Raw genomic sequence first — 10,199 nt, 5'->3', positions numbered from 1 at the left:
TCCACTGGACGTGTAGAATGGAATTTAATGTAACTTCATATAAAAAAATCATAGAATCTCCCACTGGCCTAGAATGTGGATTTGATGCAATTTGTTTTTAAAAAGTCAGAATCTTCCACTGACATAGAATGGGTATTTGATGCGATTTCATTTTTTTTAAATGGGAAGTTTTTTCCTACATATACAGTGTACAGCTTTAGGCAAGTCACAAAACTGTTGTATTTATTAATAACACAGCAACATACCTACTGAGTTTGGGATTAGTGAAGAGATAAAGACCATCTATGAAATGACATATTTATTTAGGTGTATAGTAATGAATTCAGTACTGTTCTAACAAATACAATTTTGACACCATCTCTCTCAGAATTAAATTCCAATCTACCGCTCAGATTAGATTATACAAGTATACTCTCTACAATTAGTATGCATATTTTTATTTCAATGAAATGATGAATTCATGGAAAGAGAAGTTTTTACATGTTGCTCAGTTGACTATACAGCAGCTAACATGTATAATAATATTCTGTTAAGAGATACGAAATTGCTCCAATTCCAAGCTAATATCCAATTTAGATTACATAAAAGATATAAATATATGAAACATTCCATTTATTAACATAGGAAGTTGTGCATTCACGAGATGACTATGAAAATACACCACCCAACCAAGAACAATTTCATTTCTCTACAATATGGTCTAGACAAAGACATATTTCACCATTTAGAAGAACAAGAAATCATCATATTTGATTATAATATGGTATACGAAAGAACATAAGTCATCACATTTCACTATAATAGGGTCTAAACAAAGACAAGAACTTGTCATATTTCACCATAATTGTGTATACACAAGAAAAAGAAGTCATCATATTTCACTATGTGCTCTACACAGGAAAAAGAAGTAGTTATATTTTGCAATGATATGGTATACACAAGAACACAAAGTCATTATATTTCATTATAATACAGTATAGTATAAACAAGAACAAGAAGTCATTATATTTCAATTTAATATGGTGTACAAAAGGACAAGACATATTTCACTATAATAGAGTGTACACAAGGACAAGATGTAGTCATATTTCACTATAATAGGGTCTAAGCAAAAACAAGTAGTCATACTTCAATATAATTGGGAGTACACAAGAGCAACAAGTAAAGTAATATTTCACTTTAATTAGGTGTACACAGGGACAAGAAATCATCATATTGCACTAGCTATAATAAGGTGCACACAAAGAATGACCCAATATATTTTAATCCATTCTTTATGGACCAGCTGGAAACCTCACTTCCATGCAGATACAAGTTGAAGTATGAACCTATGACCTCAATGCACCAAGCCAACACCATTAGTTCCAATGACATTTTTGGAGTCCACTCTGTAAAAGAAAGATCACTATCATGAAGAAGACCCCCTCATCAGAAACAGAAGTTGTAAAATAATTAATAAACAGTGACTATACAATGCTGTAACACCTCCATCCAAAATCTAACTTGCAAATACTTAAACAAAAATACTTTAACATATAATCTAAATGATGATAACTATAAAACCATTCTCACCATCTTCCTACCCAATGCTGATCATTTAAAAATCAGCTTTCCAAGTGACACTGTGTTTATTAGACAAGTTGCTGTTGTTGATCATCAATTTATCAAGAGCCTAAAAAGATAAAGATGAATGTGACTTATTGATAAAAACTTCCCATGTATTTTACTGTAACCTCAAAGTTCACAAACTCAAAAATCATAAAAAACAAGTGACATGCCCCAAGGCAATTTGTTGATGTATCAAGTGGCATAACCTCATTACCCATGGCCCCCAAAAGTGGCATACATGGTACAAGTGGCATAACCCCAATACCCATGGTCCCAACTGTAATGTTATTTGTTACTGAAGAATAACTGAAGAAGGCGCACTATACTATTTATTAAATAAAAGACATCAGCACAGTTAGGAAGGGGAGAAAAGACTGCCTTGAAAGTATTTTTCCCATGGAACTTGAATCCTAGTGAACATGTGACATAAACCAGATGTTGGTGTATATCAGTTCTAATGCAGTGTGGAATATCTGATTAATTTTACTGTCAAGTGATAATTCAAAGCTAATTAGATTAAGGCTTACACTACATCTCCAATCTTGAATATGTTAACAATAAAACAAACTGTGATCTGATGACTCCATTTCTAAACAAGCTACCTCAGCTTCATTTTTACATGTTCAGTCACTCAGGTGGTTTTGACAATCTTTCTGAATGTGTGAAATATCCATTTTGACTGGCTGGCACTGCTTTGTTTTCATTTGAGTCAGACAAAGTATCAGGGTATGAAACAGTCACTCTAAGAGGCTCCAATAATGTGGTAGGCATGGGAATTAAATTTCTCTTATTATGCTTTGTCTCTCCCTTGTCAGTTACTACCATGTATGGAAGAGGTGTAGATGCCTCAGATTTAACAATGCCTTAAGAAAAATGATCTTTAATCCATACTTAATTCCCTACCGGAAGTTTTGTCATATTTTGGGCACGATTTCAATGTCAGTTTTTCTTATGAGTTTGCTTTTGATAGTTTTCCAATTTCATCAGTTTCATTAAATCTGGCCATTTCGGCTGTAAGTTTTTTGGTGCCATTGGCAAAGTAGTTTGTAATTTCTTCCCATTAATAATTCAGCAGGGCTGTATCCATTTAGTAATGGTGTTGTGCGATATGTCAAAAGAGCTATGTAAGGATTGTTTGCTTTTATAAGCATTCTTTTAATCGTCTGAACAGCTCTTTTGGCAAAACCATTGTCATAGCATAGCACCTAGTCCAAATGAAAATTCATCAGCAGGCACAACTGTTTCTCTATTTGGATCATAATGTGCTAAAGTTGGTGAAGATATCATTTCTTGCTTGATATCTCTAAAAACTTGTTCTTGATCTGGACCCCAAGTCCACAAGTTTTTGCCTTTCAAAAGCTCATGTAATTGGTCTTGATTTTTCTGAAAATTAGGACTATATTTGCCAAACTTATTTGCCATACAAAAAATCATCATATATCTGTTATGCATTTCGGTGTGTCCATGTCAGTTATAGCTTTTACTTATTCTGGATAAGGTCAGCAACCATTTTCATAAACTACATGCCCAAGAAACCTAATGGATGATCTCGACAATTCACACTTTTTACCATTCAAAGTGATGCTGGCCTTTTGAATTGATTTCATGACCATTTCTAGTCTTTCATCATGCTGTTTCTGCATTTCCCCAAAATCTAGAACATCGTCCATGTGATGTTCCGCCATGTCTCTCTAGAGTTTCTGACATCCTTTACTGAAAAATTCAGGCATGGAACTTATTCCAAATGGAAGAAGATTAAAATAAAACCTAGCAGAAGGGAGTAATGAAAGTTGTAATCTGGCGTGAATCTTCTGACAGGTTTATCTGCCAAAGGCCTGAATTTGCATCAAGTTTAGTGAAAAACTTTGCACCTGCTAGTTTTGAAAGGAACTCTTCAACTGATGGTAGTGGGTAGTTCTCTCTTAACTGATTCATTAAGTTAGCGAGATCCAAGCAAATTCTTACTGTACCATTTGGTTTTAGAACGATCATTCCCGTGCACCACTCAATGGGCTCATCTACTTTTGAAATAACATCCATTTTTTCCATTCTATCCAACTCCTCTTGAATTTTATTCAATGAAGGGACAGGAACCTTCCTTGGGGTAGATAAAGCATAAGGTTTGGTATTTTTGTCCAGAGTTATCTTATAGAACCATTTTGTTTTCCATAGGCCTTTAAACAAATTTGGGAATTTCTCAAGATAATCCCTTTCTAAATTTATGGATTTTTTGTGAATTTTGCCTGATCTGAGGCATTTAAAGAGGATATATTTACCTGTCCAATAATCTTGACAGCCTGAATTGCGGGTCTGCCAAAGAGTGCCTGATTCAATCCCTTTACAACAAATATGTCTTGTACACTGAATGCATTGTTTGATTCCAGTTCACATGTAAATTTTCCCAGCACATTAAGTCCAGAGGTTCCAGGTCCATACAGTTTTTGATCTGACTTTGATAGTTTTTGGTCTCCGATTTTTCTTAAATCCCTCTCAGAAATTACTGTCGCATCAGCTCAAGGATCATTCTTGAATAAAAATGAAGCGTTGTTCAATCTCACATTTGCTATCCATGGCTGACCCTTCTTTGTGCTGATAGTCTCTAGAAACCCAGGTTCCACTTTCGCTTCTATTGTACAAACTGTTGATTCTGAAAGACACCATTTTGCATCGTGTCCCCTTTTCTTATATTTGCAGTATTCTGCTTCTTTTGCTGGACATTGGTCCCAAGAATGATTAACTTTGTTTCTAGATCTCATGCATCCTTTTCTGCTGATAATATTCTGGGATTTATGTTTCTGCTTCGCATATTTCTGTGAAGACAATTTTACTGCATCCATTACAGTCATTTGTTCTCCAGTTGCTCATACAACTGACTGTTGCTTTTTCACAGCCTATTTTGTCGAGCTTGACTAACAGCCGACTCTAGAGTTAGATTTGCATCTAATTTCAATTGTTCTGACAGTTTTGAATCTTGCAGTCTAACTACAAGCTGATCTCTGATTGTTTCATCATGTAGTGGCCCAAAATTGCAATTATCTGCTAACACATAGATAGCTCTAACAAAACTGTCCACTGTTTCTCCCATCTGTTTTCTTTGAATATATTTTGTCCCTTCAAAAATGAGATTCCTCTTTGGAACGAAATATCAGAATGAATGTCACGGGCTTCCACTTCTTTGTATCTTCCTCTGTCAGGTTGAATGAAAACAAAATGTCATCAGTCGCATTTCACATCGAATAAATCAAGTTATTCACTTGAATTTCTTCCTCTTTTTCACTAAATCCAGATGCTTGATGAAAGTGTTCAAAATGCTGAAACAACTTTTCCCCAAGTCTCAGGTCTCGAAAAGTCAAACTTGTCCAGATTTGTACACTGAAATGAAAGCCATTTTCAACTCTGATAATTTTAGTCTCGTGTTTACCGCTGCCACCATGTAATGTTATTTGTTATGAAGAAAAACTGCAGAATGCATTCTATACTATTTGTTAAATACAATGCATCAGCACAGTTAGGAAGGGGAGAAAAAGACTACCTAGAAAGTATTTTTTTCTGTGGAACTTTAACCCTAGTGAACATGTGACATAAACCACATGTTGGTGTATATCAGTTCTAATCCAGTGTGGAATATCCGATTAATTTTACTGTCAAGTGATATTTCAAAGCCAATTAGATTAAGGCTTACACTACACCAACAGAGGTCATAGTCCAAGTGTCATAAACCCCAGTACCCTTGGCTCCAACAAAGGTTATAATCCAAATGGCATAACCCCATTACCCATGGCCCCAACAAAGGTCATATTCCTTGTTGCATAACCCAATGTCCATGTATACATATTCACACAAAAAGTATTGCCTGATATAACAGTGGCACACATACAAAGGGTAGCGGGAATGTGACTAAATTATACTTCTGCAGTGAAATGTTCTGTAATCAAGGATGTATAAAGATGCAACTAAGTAGCAATATTTCCTGTAATCAAGGACGTATAAAGACGTAACTAGCAAAATGTACTGTAATTAAAACTATATATATATGTAACTAAGTATGAAAATGCTCTGTAATCAAAGACATAACTAAAAATCATAAAGTTCTGTAAATATGGATGTACAAAGATGCAACTAAGTTGGCAATATGCTCTGTTCTTATAAAAGAGGAGGAGGCATTAATTAGAGTGAGGGTGTTAATTAGGGAGTATATACGGTAAGTGGCAATATGCTCTTTGATAATGAATCATGTGAATTTAATGATTAATCATACCTTAGATTATGTTTAGAATTCACTCAGAGGCTTACACGAGGACAAGTCGAGTTTCTTGATCAGATTTGCTCACCCCAAATGACAGTCACCTGTTTTAGCACAGTTGTGTTTTCTTAAGGTTATAGTCAAATGCAATAATAGCTTATCCAGCAGCATGTTTTATTCAAATATAGGAAGCAATTTAATATTTTATACAAAACATGAGCATTTCAAATGATTTTAAAGCATTTTAATAGTAGACCATTTAGAAATCTGTGGTAGGCAAATATTTAACATTCCAAATTTGGTAACTCCTCCTAGAATTTTGAATCCAGCTTGGACTCTGTAGCAACATCAAGAGGATATAGGTCCAAAACAATACAAATAATACTACTGTTGTCATCCAACTCCAGAGACAGCATACTACTGTTGTCATCCTACTCCAGAGGAATCATGTTGGAATTAAACTTACAAAAAAAACCCTGTCAAAACATTACTAAGCTTCAGAGTTTTTCTTATGTCAACAATGGTCCCATGTTGGCCTGAAATCACCCACCAGGCGTACATAAGCCTAAAAACCAAGTGCATCAGAATGTGACCAAGATAAATCCGGAATTGGATGTTCCAATGATGCTGATTGCATAGTCTATATAAGCAACTGCTTCAAGACTTTTCTGTTTTTGGTATAGTAGTCCATATTTGAAGGCACATCATGACCATTTGTCCAATATTGAAAGGCCTTAATCCTGAGATGCTATCAATGTGTGTCAAGCATCTAAATTCAGATAATATGGGTTATAAAGTTTTCTCATTTTTAGTAAAGATAGCCGTATTCAATGGTGGATTGCCATCATTTGTATACAATGTAATTGCTTTCAAACAAGGAAACTATCTGACAAATTTGGCCAAGGTCTGCTTAGCAGTTTCTGAAATATTCATTTAAAGATCTTTTTCTCTTATTGACAGCAGCCATATTTTATAATGGCTTGGCTTCAGTTGTAAATGCTTAAAGTCTTTGATCCTAGAATGCTCTTGATCCAATTCATATTAGGATGTTCTCTATCATATTCATCCTAGGATGTTCTCAATTGCATTCATCCTAGTATGTTCTTGATCAAATTCATCCTAGGATGTTCTCTTTCAAATTCATCCTAGGATGTTCTCTACCAAATTCATCCTAGGATGTTTTCTATCAAATGCATGCTAGGATGTTCTCTATCAAATTTATGCTAGGCTGCCCTCTATTAAATTCATACTAGGTCATTATCAAATTCATGCTAGGATGTTCTCTATCAAATTTATGCTAGGATGCTCTCTGAATTATTCATGCTAGAACATTCTCTTTCAAATTCATGCTAGTATGTTCTCTATCAAATTCATGCTAGGATGTTCTCTATCAAATTCATACTAGGATGTTTATCAAATTCATGCCAGTATGTTCTCTATCAAATTCATGCTAGGATGTTCTCTATCAAGTTCATACTAGGATGTTCTCTATCAAATTCATGCTAGGATGTTCTCTATCAAATGCATGCTAGCATTTTCTATTTTTATCAAGAAGCTCCCTAATGTCAGCCAAATGTCTTTTACTGGGTGTCAGATATGGTGTATGTTTAATAATCCCACTTTAGTCACAGAATTTAGATTAGGTATGCAACTAACATACACATAGCAAATTTATGTATTAATAGTTACTGATAATTTCATATTTAAGGTGGAGGGAGGCTGCAAGTCTTTTTTTCAGGCAAGATATTTTATTTTCTTTATCTTGAGACAATTAATAGTTGTCGTATAATTAATGGTTATGATGCGTTAACTTGCTGTAAATACAAGCAACTTATTTTTTCTAGCTATTTGAGAGCCAGATAAAAATCGCAGAAACCAGTCACAGAAAATTAAATTGTTGGTCCCTAATATAGTTATAAGTATATTTAGAGACAATTTTTTTTTATTGTACCCCAACTCTGATTTTTACCCTCTTCGTATACAATGCAGATCTTCTGTCTGCAGCATTCCATGCCATACTGCGCTCTACTGACTTGTTCTCGATGTTGATCATCCCTTCATACCATCCTGTGAAGAGAAAAGAAGACATTTTGCCTATATTCTTTCTTGCAAAAAGACAGCATGGCTCCCTATGTTAACAGGATATTTTCATATGCTTACATTACCAAATCAACGGTGAAAACTATTTTCAATGATTGAAATTATAACCTTGAAAACAATGATTCTGTAGGATGCAGTTTGTAACCTAGATTAACAAAACTTTCATGAATGTACATTTCATACTTGTCTTCATTCAGTCCAGTTGTTTTAGATTTGCTATCTTGGTGAATTGTCCTCTATCTTCAGGACAGTTTGATGATGTCATGTTCAACATACTTCCTTTACTTGCAACTAACATTTACTTGCAACCAAGGCCAAGTCCATGATGTAATGTAATGCTAACAATTTTGTTATTCTTGTAGCATAAATGGGTGAAACAATTAGTAATAGAACTGAAACTCCTCAGTGACTGATTGATCGATTGTTGATTTTATGGCACACCAGCACTGCAGGGCTATAAAGCACCCAAAAAAAGTTACAGGACCATATTAGATCTTGTCTATATCTAGCAATTCAATCAATGTCATATGTAATCCTACTCATATAAGATCTTGTGTACACCTAGCAGTTCAATCAATGTCATATGCAATCCTACTCATATAAGATCTTGTGTACACCTAGCAGTTCAATCAATGTCATATGTAATCCTACTCATATAAGATCTTGTATACACCTAGCAATTCAATCAATGTCATATGTAATCCTACTCATATAAGATCTTGTGTACACCTAGCAGTTCAATCAATGTCATATGTAATCCTACTCATGTAAGATTTTGTGTATACCTAGCAGTTCAATCAATGTCATATGTAATTCTACTCCTGTAAGATTGTGTGTATACCTAGCAATTAAATCAATGTCATATGTAATCCTACTCATATAAGATCTTGTGTACACCTAGCAATTCAATCAATGTCATATGTAATCCTACTCATATAAGATCTTGTGTATACCTGGCAATTCAATCAATGTCATATGTAATCCTACTCCTGTAAGATTTTGTGTATACCTAGCAATTAAATCAATGTCATATGTAATCCTACTCATATAAGATCTTGTGTACACCTAGCAGTTCAATCAATATCATATGTAATCCTACTCATATAAGATCTTGTGTACACCTAGCAGTTCAATCAATGTCATATGTAATCCTACTCATATAAGATCTTGTGTACACCTAGCAATTCAATCAATGTCATATGTAATCCTACTCATATAAGATCTTGTGTATACCTGGCAGTTCAATCAATGTCATATGTAATTCTACTCCTGTAAGATTTTGTGTATACCTAGCAATTAAATCAATGTCATATGTAATCCTACTCATATAAGATCTTGTGTACACCTAGCAATTCAATCAATGTCATATGTAATCCTACTCATATAAGATTTTGTGTATACCTAGCAGTTCAATCAATGTCATATGTAATCCTACTCATATAAGATCTTGTGTATACCTGGCAGTTCAATCAATGTCATATGTAATTCTACTCCTGTAAGATTTTGTGTATACCTAGCAATTAAATCAATGTCATATGTAATCCTACTCATATAAGATCTTGTGTATACCTTGCAATTCAACCAATGTCATATGTAATCCTACTCGTGTAAGATTTTGTGTATACCTGGCAGTTAAATCAATGTCATATGTAATCCTACTCATGTAAGATTTTGTGTATGCCTAGCAGTTCAATTAATGTCATATGTAGTATACCTAGCAATTAAATCAATGTCATATGTAAGTCTACTCATGTAAGATTTTGTGTATACCTGGCAGTTAAATCAATGTCATATGTAATCCTACTCATGTAAGATTTTGTGTATACCTAGCAGCTAAATCAATGTCATAAGCAGCAGGGAGGGCGAATCGGACATTTTGTCCAATCGTCATTTGGTTTAATTAATACTTTCTGCACTCAGCGATCCGGTGTCGTCAGCGCCTGGTAAAAAAAAAACGACGTCGTCGTCGGGGGGGGGGTCGTCCAATCGTCATTTGGTTTAATTAATACCTTCTGCGCGCCGATCCCAGTGTCGTCAGCGTCCGGTAAAAAAGCGCGACGACCGCGTCGATGTCATCGCCCTCCCTGCTGCTAAGTGGCTATTTACAATGATCTTACAAACAGAGTGATCACTAACTCCTCCTCTTGTAGATCAATTAGGTTATTTGACTGATCGGTAAGTTTAAAATTAATTCTCGTTAAAAACCGATTATGGCATCGCATATAGATCGGATTAATCGGACTCTCAA

At 34.7% G+C, this 10,199-nt stretch overlaps 1 long non-coding RNA gene across 5 annotated transcripts in view; it reads right to left on the bottom strand.

Moving 5' to 3' along the window:
* Nucleotides 1-283: 283 nt before the first annotated feature.
* LOC149783648 (uncharacterized) overlaps nucleotides 284-10,199 on the bottom strand; it is a 34,519-nt gene continuing 24,603 nt past the window's right edge. For 3 of the 5 annotated variants that reach the window (XR_016413646.1, XR_016413645.1, XR_016413647.1), the window contains 3 exons: nucleotides 7,821-7,918; nucleotides 3,885-4,980; nucleotides 284-1,388 (listed from right to left, as the gene is read on the bottom strand). This is a non-coding gene — a long non-coding RNA (uncharacterized LOC149783648). The other 2 variants (XR_016413644.1, XR_016413648.1) reach the window with 2 other exon arrangements.

The sequence above is a fragment of the Sinohyriopsis cumingii genome, chromosome 14 (assembly GCF_028554795.1).
Source record: "Sinohyriopsis cumingii isolate HCF-2022 chromosome 14, ASM2855479v2, whole genome shotgun sequence".
NCBI lineage: Eukaryota > Metazoa > Mollusca > Bivalvia > Unionida > Unionidae > Sinohyriopsis > Sinohyriopsis cumingii.
This window is presented reverse-complemented; position numbering and strand designations above follow the sequence as displayed.